Below are 11,634 nucleotides of genomic sequence, written 5' to 3' on the forward strand. Positions count from 1 at the left end.
TAGATCTAAATAGTCACTGTTCCTTTAGTCACTGTTCCTATTGAAATAACCCTCTATGCCCATTATAGCCCTCTTTCAAAGTCACTTAGATCTTTTCCTCGTGCCATCTTGATCCAAAATTGAGGTCAACTGGGCCTGCTCAGTATTTTCATACATGCCACAGAGTATGTTAGTATGTTAATTGCTGGTCTGCCAGCATCCGCCATCAGACCCCTGCAGCTCATCCAGAATGCTGCAGCGCGTCTGGTCTACAACCTCCCCAGACATTCCCATGTCACCCCCTGCTTACTGACCTCCACTGGCTGCCTGTTATGGCTCGCATCAAATTTAAGTCCTTGGTGCTTGCATACAGGCAGCTAAGGGTCAGCACCGGGTACATTCAGAGGATCATCAGACCCTACACACCAGCCAGACCTCTCCGTTCGCCACCTCTGGACGCTTGGCACCTCCCCTCTCCGCGTCTGCACTTCCCGCTCCCGTCTGCTGTCTGTCCTGGCCCCTCGCTGGTGGAATGACCTCCCGTGACGGTCAGAACAGCAGAGAATCTCACCACTTTCAAACGCAGACTGAGACTCATCTCTTCAGCTGCACCTCTCCCCACCCCTCTCTAGCCTATAGTTCAGCTCACTGTATTTGGCTAGGATATTTGATTATGTTAGTGTATCTGGCAGGTGTTTTTGTATGATTAGGTGTGATTCCAGTGCTAGTTTGAACTGTAGATTCTTGCTTGTGAACAAGCTTACTCTACAGGGTTGGAGTCCTGATCATGTGTCACTTACTTGCACAACTTACAGTCATCAAACACAATTTGACCTTTACTGATGTCTTTCTTTTGTCACTGCCTTACATCATGAAAACCCTATGCACTTGTTGTACTGTTTCGCTCTGATAAAAGAGACTGCTGCTAATTCCATAATGCCAATGTATGTAATTAATTGCTTAATTGTATAATGCAGTACACCTGCATGGAAGCATCTGCATTCGTTATGTTTCTCCACTCATTTATTCAGGTTTTTCCTTTCCTCACCAGTCTGTATGTATCAATCAATAACGTTTAAATTGTTTATTTTCCTACTTGTGACACAGGCTACTGTCCAGGTTAATGAGGTACAGTAGAATTCAAACACTGATTGGTCAGTAAGCTTAATTTGACATGTCAAACAAGAGAAATCTGTTAAATCTGATGTTACTGGCCTAAACGGTGTTCCTCACTCCCCTTGCTATACAGTACGTGTGCACAAGATGAAAGCAGGCCTTTGGCACTGACTGTAGCCTTTTCTGAACAAAAGTCTTGTTCAGTAAGATATTGGTCCAGAACTCATTTTGAGGCAACAATATCGTTCAAGTTAATTACCTATTTGCTAGCGAGATCGACATGAATGTAGTTACAATGGCTTAAAACATTATTTCCAGCATCAAGTTGGCAAAAGCTCAAAGCTATCCGTGTCCTGACTGTGAAGCCTAACGTCCGTGAAGGAATGACACTGTGGATATTGGCACTGTGATATGAATTATTAGCGTCGCAAATTCCCTAAGAGAACTGTCGCAACAAAGATATGAAAAACGATATGAACAACATGGTTACAATGGCCTGTCAAGTTAAAACAATGTCGGCTACACACTTGTACCCTACTAGTAGTCTACATTTTTCCAGCGTTAATTTTGCAAAGCTTTATCCAAACTGTGATACATAACATTATGTTTATTATAGGCTAAATTTATTTGAACTTGTTGAGTGTTAATCAAGTTCAAGTACTGTTTTAAGCTGAACTGAAAAATAAGTCATTTTTTGATGTAGAAATGCCTTAATATCTTAACTTTCGATCACCATCAAGATTTTAATTGAATGTAATCACTAAATCTGGCATGGCATGCGGTGCCATATTTTTTACAGAAACACTAGAGTGTGATTCCAAGCGCTTTAAATAAAGTAGTACAACATGTGATTGTACTTAAAATTTATGGCTAAAGCGTAGGCTCAAGTTGAACTGCATGGGGTTTATGATTGGATTGTTTACAAAAGCATTAAATTCTTCATGGATCTCATAATTTTCCTCTCAGACTGCACCAAAGTTATGCATTTAACTCTTAAAATTTACTAAATTTCCCCCAGATCCCCCTAGAGGGGTCAGGGTACCCCCACCGCAGTTTCTCAAAATCCTGTGAGAAACAGATTTATATTATTATTGTGGCTGCAATACATTTTCATCCATTTTAGCAAATATTTATTCTGTATAATAACTGGGTGTCATAAAAGCTTTTCAAGGTTTCAAGGTGCTCTTTTCTTGCTTTGACCACTTGTCCCTCAAAAGGTCACTGCACGGCCACGAAGAGTATCATTACCTTTTATTTGTTTTTCATGTTACATTGTATTCTATTACAATCACTTTACAGACACTATTATGCACAGTGACATCACAAAAGTGGAGATGTTGTAAATTACCATTTAAGAACACACAGGTGCTTATAAAACAAATGGAATGCAGAAAAAAACATTCTACACTCACTATCAATAAACTGAGTCACTTCACTGGTAGACACAGATGATTGTCTTATCTAGACAGCTTCATTTTTGATACATATAAAATATGTTGTGTTTTTTTTTTTTTCCCATAATGTTTCTGTGGTCAGAAGGCCAGTCCTAATTTCACCAGTCACTGGAATGCTACTGCTTGAATATTGAATAGGCTAGACTACAGAATTGTCAGAAAGGCATTTTCAAAGTGTGCCCACTTGAGGGCAGCATTGCATCATTCATTCAATTCTATTATCCCACATTTTAACTTTGATAAACTACAATTGTTTTTTCAATCACTTCAAATATTTGTACTTTCTGTAACTGAGCTTCATGCAGAGTCATTTTTATTTTGTGTCATAAAGAGGACTGATGTCAGAAATTGGCCAGCTGTAATTGGTCATTTATTTTGATACTGATCCATGACAATACAAAGCTTTTTAAAGATGGTCCTGTGGAGCTTTCATGCTGAATGTTCTTTTTTTTTTACTCCAGCCAGTCAGTCAATTATACTAAATTATTTAGCCAGTCCAACAGAGTCCATTACTTAAGGCATTTCCAGAGCACAGCACACTGTTGGTCAGATACCTGATACAAAAGTCTGCATGTAAACAAGGTGTATGGGACAGATCATTGTAGGTTTTTTTTTTTTTACAAAGTGTGTCACAACCATAACGGTAAATCATTCTTAATTGATGTGCAATGTCCTTAGTTAAGTACCATGTGTACCAGTAGTACTTAACGATGGTAAGGCGATTACTGATGAGGGGGGCAGTAGGACTTTGTACAAAAATTCTGTTTTATTCAGGACATAACAGCAAGGAAATATTTAATTCAGTTACAGAACAGCAATCTACTCAGAAAAATCTACCTGATTACACGTGCTGCTGCACTATTCTCTTACTGTATTTCTGTGTAGGTGCACATGCGTTCTTGCACCATGACAGCTGGTGGTTGTTGTTTAAGTGAGTTAATTTGGGTAAACTGAGTCAATAATGGTTCAGCTAATGTACAAAAATAGGTATGAGCTGAAATGAATGTCATTCAGGGTTTAAAAAAAAAATTATTTAATTAAGTGGAAATATTTTGGACGACAGTGCAAAAGTGCATAAAAATGCAGAGCCACTGGAGGGTGCCACTGGGCACAAGTTTCTGTTGCATCCAGTAGTGGAAACGTAACCAACAGGAGTTCATCCACTGCTTGTACTAAAGGTGAAGCAGAGTGGGCTTCCCTGTAAGCCAAAATATACAGTCTACAGTATGTGTGTAGCATGCACCTGTACAGTGAGGTGAAAAAGAAAGCAAACCTTCTTTCTTCTATGTCATATAGTCCAAATAGTCCTCACCTAGTCCTGACAGTGGAGAGAGAACCTCATGTGTGTCATGAGATATATTTTACAAGAAAAAAAAAGGAAAAACATTGCATGCAAAGAATTTTTTTCTTTTCGATACCAGCAAGGAATTTGTAAGGCAGTAGAAAAAAGAAGCGGTGATAAAGGCACTAGTAGGAATTGAACCCAGAAACTCCTGTTTACTAAACAGGGAGTTCTAGTAAATACCAGACTACCATCAGATACAAAGGCCCTTAGCTTGTCTTTCAAGACTCCTTTCATTAATTTACTGAAACATCACCACAAGGTTTTCTCGTACATTTGCCAAAAGAGCACTGTGTGAGCTAGCCAGCTGCAGTGTATTTCCCGTTAGCAGGTTGGAACATTCCATCACTTTTTCCTGACCCGTTTCAAAAGGAAGAAAGACCAGTAACCCTACCCTAGCTTACAGGCTAGCCACTCAGTTAAATGGTAAATGGACTGCATTTATATAGCGCTTTTATCCAAAGTGCTTTACAATTGATGCCTCTCATTCGCCAGAGCAGTTAGGGGTTAGGGGTTAGGTGTCTTGCTCAAGGACACTTCGACACGCCCAGGGCGGGGTTTGAACCGGCAACCCTCCGACTGCCAGACAATCGGTCTTACCTCCTGAGCTATGTCGCCCCAGAAGAGAAGCTTTTCTATGTAACTGCTATATATTTACCCAAAAGCCTCGCAGTGCTCCTTTATTGAACCTGTTGATGATAGTTCAATGTTTCTGATGTCTGCAGTGTTTTGGCGGGGTGGGGGGAATGTAAAACCCAACATGGGGCTCAAACACAAGTCCCTAAAATCAAGCCTCTCAGGCTCTAGTGACTGAGCTAACCAGACAAGCCAACCTGAATGGGGCCAACTCCTTATTGGCTGTAACACAACCTTGTCACCTGACCATTTTATGTAGGACAGACAGCTGGTTTCAGCACAACAACCACAAGACCCGCCGGTAGTCCAACAGACCTGCACGCGCGTGTCCAGGGACGACAGGCATTTCTCTAATTTGTTGTCATCTCAGCTCGTTTAATCACATGAATGACCACATCACTGGCCCTGGCCTTGTACTCACCATTGTTCGCACAGAACCAAGTAGAGAATTCTACCTCAGACATTTTAGTTAAACTCTTAGGATCAGTTTCCTAGACAAGGATTAAGCCTAGACTAAAAACTTTTCCCCAATGGAAGTATCCACTGGAAAGGTAAACTTAAATCTTGAACTAGGCGTAATCCTTGTCAAGAAATGAGCCCTTGAATGCTTGACTATGTTCTAAGACAGTCGACATCGCGTGAGTTTCAGTCGAAAGAATAGCCTCCTCACAGAGTCAAATTTATGGAAGTGAAATTTGTAACCCTCACCATGTACAGTGATGTGAAAAAGAAAGCACACCCCTCTTTCAATTCTATTGTTTTTCAAATTAGGACAAACCCTCATCTAGTCCACACCAATTCCTGACAAGTAGACATTTGCATAGCATGATATAATTGTAATTGCACAATGCATGCTGATATGAACACAGAATTGAGGCCATGAAAACAACCTCATCCATAGTCATGACAGGCAGGGCTGGAGCCTGATTGTACGTTTATGTGCATTTAAGTTCTCCTGCTGGGGGAATCAGGAGATCAGAGTCTGCCTAAAGAATTACTGCTGCAGTCAGGTGAAGTTTGACCTCTGTCACACGTGTGTTATACTCCACACACTACCAAACAGCACAGCACCAGAGCAATAGGCAGAAGCATACACATGCTGGATACTGACCTCTACTGACTCACGTGGAGGCGGGAGGTAAGGGATGAGAACTGCAGAAGGGTGAGAAGACGACTTAAATGGTGCTGGAGGAGAGACATGCCCCACTCTGTGGAATGGGGGCAAACAAGCCATAAGACCTGCATGGGAGAATACATACTGTATGTGGAGAGCTTGCTTGACGCCATGTGCAGACAGTGCATGGATGAGGAAGGTCTTTCCTGTGGGAGAGATGTCATGTTTATATTAAATAATGTGTGAGAGAAATGTGTGTGTATATGTGTGTGTGTGTGTGTGTGTGTGTACCTCATACCATGCCATGAACCCCCCAGGCGCCTTCTGGCCCAGAAGAATGAAGCTGGCTGAACAACCAAAGCTGAAAAAAAGATACTCCAGTTAACAACTCTTATATTTAATTACTAGATTATTATATTTAAGCACTAAATAAAATAATGTGAATTACTGTATTTACAGAAAGTGTGTGAAATTAGTGTTTGGGGTTTCAACATGCAGCAGACTGATTTGCCTCAAGGCAAGCTGTGGCCCCACATGACCCACTAGCTGGCGAATGGTAGTCCCCTCCCGCTGGGAGAGCAGAGGGGAGTACCATTCGCATCTGTTTAGAAACTAAGAGAAAGATAGATGGCTAGAACCCAAGTGTGTAAGCTGACTTACTGGAGAATACCTCCGGTAACTGTAGGGCCAGCTCAGTCTATGCTCTCCAGTGAGTGCCGTCCTGGCCTACAGGGGTGTTTCACTTTGTTTCGTTTGAATAGGTTGTTCCACAAAAAATAAACAAAGCCGATTCTCCAACAATCCAAAAAGGGGTGAAAGTTGCAACAGCGTCCTGCAAGGGATTCCATGCCCTTCCAATTTGCCTTCTTGAAACAGCTGTGCACATTCAAAAAAAACTTCCCATCTGCACAGGTGTGTTTAATCAAACTGGTTGGAACTTATTACCGCTTTGGGTGTACAACCTTACATTCTCTCCTTGGCAGGGGCATGCACAGACATTTTGAGAGGCAAGGGCTCAAGCCAATAAAAAGATCATCCCACCCCGACCTGACGTCAGCACAATACATCATGACATTGTATGAAAACTCACTCTCTCACACATGCATGCACACACACATACATACACAGACTTGTGCGCTTGTGTCACGTCACTCACATGACAAAAGCAGCTGCTGCCCCCGTTGCCCTTGACATTTAGTTTTATAATGACTACAGTGATTTAATTAGGGTTGATTACAGTAATCATAATTCTAACAATAACAGCAGCAAAAACACAATAATAATAATAATAATAAAGGGGCAGTGGCTCGAGCCACTGTAGCCACCCTCTCTGCATGTCCCTGCTCCTTGGGTTTCCAGCCATTTAAACAGAAAAGAAAGGAAGAGGAGAAACTAAAGGGACTAGAGCTCCCCATTCATCCTAACACCTGGGATGACATTCCTCTCTTTCATGATCTGTTCCACCTGATGGATATACCCTTCTATAAGGACACAATGGGTTCAGTTAAGAGTGTGAGTGTTGAGTGTATGTGTTTTTGTGCACGCACGCATGCGTGTCTGGAGAGGGAGAAGTGTGGAAGTGTATCTGCTGGAGTCATAACCATACTGTGCAATACCCTATCACAAGGGCCAATGCAGATCAGCAGGGCGACGACACAGCAGTAGTCCAAGTACAGCAAGCCTTGAGGTTTGATCTGTAATCCTGTGCATTTTTGGGGTTTGAGTCACCAAGGGTAAGACCATGTCTCAGTTTACCTTGTAATAATTTTTTCTTATCTTGTGACACACATTTTTTCAGACAACTTTGGCCAGAAAGAAATAAGTGACTGAACACATTAATAGCACATTTATGAAGAGCTATACAGACAGCATACTTTCAACTTTATCATCCAACCCCAAACCCGCCAGTATAAAGTCCCTCTCCTGTCTCAGGACTACCAAATAGCGTTACATTGGTTTTTAACAGTTTAAATTGCCTCACAGTCATCATCCACCTTCTAACTCCACTTGCCATGGTTTCATCAGTGCCAAGGACAAATTCAGACAAATATGTGCGTTATCAGTGGTTGAGGTGATTATCTGAGTGGGGAAAATGTATTTTTTGAAGGAATCCTCTCCGCTGTTTAGATCTAAAATTCTAGTAATCATCTAAAATTTAATACAGAATTCAATGTTTTGAGAATAACAAGGTAGAAATGTTAAAAAGGTGCATGTTTAGAGTAAGGCTGCACAAACACAAAGGAGCAGATCACATTTGACTTTAGTTTCTCATTCCATCATTTTAGAGGCCCAGACTTCTGGCATGAAAAGAGATTTCATGCAGGTCAATTCAGAAGTAGTGAGAAAGGAGAGATGCATACTAACTCAGTAGCGCATCTTAGCGCAGGTGGTTGAGAAATGGCCGTCTCAAAGATCATGCTTGCGATGCTCTCAGGCACTACCCTGTGTTGATGGTAAGCTTGGCCACCGGTTTCACAAGGTGCTGGAACACCTTGGGGGCTAGCTGACCAGTACCGAACTGAGGCTTTCAAAGGACGGGTGCTCGTCACCGCTGATGTCCAGGAGTGCCTGTAGCGCCTCGTCTTCCAAGGACACCACCAGATGAAAGCCCCTCCCCTGCTCGGTCTAGCCTGTCGCATCTGCGACGAGGTTAAACTGTGCAAGGTAAGCTTTACAACTCCTTTTTCCATCAAACCGCCGCACTTTTGTGCTCAGCACCGCATGTCCACAAGTTGCTAGCGCTAACAGTGGATTTCAGTGCAAGCTAAACCATCACAAGGGGCATGCTAACTGCTTCAGTGCAACGGATTTTACGATTGTCGACCATGGGCGGAATGTGCGTTTTCATAAGCTTAATTACTTTGGTAATGGTAATTGTACCTATCTCTCAGTCAAAACGCATTTTTAAAAGATATGAATAGATGGTATTCATGTATTTGTACAGCTGATAAAGACATGCAGTTCCCTCCACAAGTAATGACATTCCAAACGAAGATTCTGTCACTGTTCGTGAGATTTAAACTTGATTTTCTGAGATGTGAGTGCTGGAGGCCTGTGCCCCAGAGCTTTAAGTCTAGCAACACCTCTGGCAGAGGATATCACAAAATTATTCCCTTATTAGTGGCCAAATACATGTAGTACTTGGTCGAGAAACCTAGCATAGCCTATACGCATATACAGCCGCACCACGCAACAGCCAGACATTTTATGAATTTAAATAATAAATAAATAGTATGAACCAATTCCCTCCCCATCACATTGGTTTCCAGAATAACAAAGCCATGCTTCCGTTGCCAAAATGTTTTTGATGACGTCATGGCCTAAATTTTAATCATGGGCCATAATTAAAATTTGATACACAACAGAGCACAGAATATGGCTGGCTATTTTCCGTCCAATCCTGGCCTAGTTTGCGTTGTTGCCGTTCTCGTTGTTAGTGTTAATCAGTTTAACCATCAGGGTCCAAGTTGAACTATGCGGTTGTTCCCTGCACTTGGACCGGTACTTCTCTCTAGGGGTTTCGTCATACTTGTTCCTGGTTATGGTTATACACTTTGTTGTACGTCGCTCTGGATAAGAGCGTCTGACAAATGCCTGTAATGTAATGTAATGTAATGTAATGTTTGTGACCATAAACTGTACACACCAAACAGCGGCCAGCTATTTAGACAGCCGCCATTACACGATTAATTTTTAATAATGACTTAAAAGGATCTGCATATTAAATCCATATTAAAATGATTTAAATCCATGGTTAAAATCACTGCTACAGAGTAAAGTTTGCCTACTTTCGCCTACCTGGGTTCTTGCCGGAAACATATTAGCCCAAAAGCAAATTTGTTTTTCTTCAATATCCAAAGTAGAGTGTTATTGAATTTTTCTCATGTTTTCTCGAGTAGAAGGCAGTCCTCAAACCAAGAAATAACGAATGAATTCGAGTACATTGCTACATTTAAGTACGCTGCACTTCATTGTTTAGTAATAGTACAGAATACACAGCTGATTTGGAAACGAAACGTCATAATTAACTTTAACAGTAAATCGTTTTCAGTGCTACATACTGTGACGCTAATGGAAAGTTGAACAATAACAAAAATAATATTTAAACAGTATTTTCTTATGAAATATTTTATGACGTAGCTTGTAACAAGCTGACGTACTGTAGCCTATATATATATATATATATATATATATACACACACACACACACACATACATACACAGATGACCTAATTTATCATACAGACTTTTTATTTCCTACCCGAATTATGTTCATGGAGAAGGGTGTTTACAAATAAATAAATAAGTAATTAATTAATTATCATAATTTTTGTTAAAATCCCAAATGGTTAATTGTCTTAGACTAAACCTGACCCTTCATATTAGCACATGTATTGACACAAATGGTTTGAATACTGTATGGAGCCATCTCCTCAAGAGTTATTTACAATTTCTAATCACCACTGATCCTATTGTTGATATGGAAAACTCGCTGTATCCAATGTCTGTATTGGCTTACGCTCATATTTTATAGACCTATGCTATTTCTGCATGTAGGTTCTTGCTTTAGATCACAAACGCCTGAATGCCACGATGGAGCAAATCTAAGTGGTCAAACAAAGTAAGTAATTAGAAATGATGAAATTAAATGAGATTCTAATGTTAGCACAGCAGGTGACTCCACGAGGCAGCTGTATTTGCATTGTATATGGCACTGGACTGACCGGAGGACCTAATTAGCAGCTATAAAATATATGAAGCCCAAACTGTAAATCTTAATCAAACTAGAAACTAAAAATGATTTGTTAATGTTATTACCATATTGAGGTTAAGCATTTATGCATTTCATCTCATATTGTTTAAAACGGTATGATTCAATGTTGAACAGGAAAATAATATGCACACCACTTGATAGAAGAGAGAAACACCCCTCGAGAGAAAAAGTGCTTAGCAATGTTTAGAAAAGTGTAGGCTAGGTAGGCCAATTTATCATTTATCAGTGCTTAAATACAAGATGATATAAAGCAAGAACAGAAGTTTGGTTAATTTTCTGTTTCTGTATGTACTGTACAAGTCCTTTCTTTCAATATTGGCTTCTCCATTTTTGGATTCTTAGGCAACAAATGGCAACTGCTTTTGATCATTTATTTAAAATAAATGGTTTCATTTATTAGCAGTTATGTTTTTGTTTGTTAATGGTTTAATAAAGGTTAGCACTATTCATGTATGCTTGCATTAGTCTACTTACCTAACTCTACACATTGGTTAAAGATCCCATTCAATCATTTTTTTACTTTGAAAGTGTTCATCAAGGTATAAAAACATGTATACTTACCTTTTCCAAATGTATAAAAACGGAAACAATAAAATACATTTTTTATGTGAAGTAAAATACTTCTGAACAGGAGAGCCCAACAACTGAGTTGGTGTATTTCTTCTATTACAAACATTCACACGTTCATAGCCCACAAATGGACTCACTATAGAACAGGGAGAACTACATGGTAAGGATAGCCACTGACATCGAAGGCACAGAAACTAACTGAATCAGTGGTAGGGTCAGAACGCTACAGCTGCACATGTAGAAACTAACAGGCCTCCCTGCTAGGGTGTAACTCTAAACTCTAGTCAATCACAATGATAAGAACATCCCTGCTGTCACATCAGGTGTGGGATCTGAAATAGTCAGTCCTGCAAATCAGCATACGTCAGAATGGCCACAAGCCATCTAAGGTACGGTAGCAAGCTTTTGATATGGAAACTCTGGTAGTCTGTCATCAAGCTTATACCAAAAATTCCATAGCTTGCTAGCTATCAAATTTAATTTAATTTGATAAAGTTATACTATATCATCTTTTTGAACCCTTTCACTGTGCACCCTGTAGACACACTATAGAATTAGCCAGCTAACTTCTTCATCCCTGAAAAGCTATATTTTACTTTTACACTGTTTTTAAACTTTGATCCCTACACAGCTGTTTATATCACAAACC

The 11,634-nt window shown here is 40.3% G+C and overlaps 1 long non-coding RNA gene across 1 annotated transcript; it reads right to left on the reverse strand.

Moving 5' to 3' along the window:
- Positions 1-3,578: 3,578 nt before the first annotated feature.
- Positions 3,579-6,783, reverse strand: LOC135256118 (uncharacterized). The gene is made up of 5 exons (XR_010330387.1): positions 6,302-6,783; positions 5,933-6,002; positions 5,787-5,847; positions 5,639-5,679; positions 3,579-3,747 (listed from the first exon to the last, which is right to left on the reverse strand). It is a non-coding gene; the product is annotated as an uncharacterized LOC135256118 (long non-coding RNA).
- Between the last annotated feature and the right edge of the window lie 4,851 nt (positions 6,784-11,634).

This window comes from Anguilla rostrata, chromosome 5 (genome assembly GCF_018555375.3).
Source record: "Anguilla rostrata isolate EN2019 chromosome 5, ASM1855537v3, whole genome shotgun sequence".
Classification (NCBI taxonomy): domain Eukaryota; kingdom Metazoa; phylum Chordata; class Actinopteri; order Anguilliformes; family Anguillidae; genus Anguilla; species Anguilla rostrata.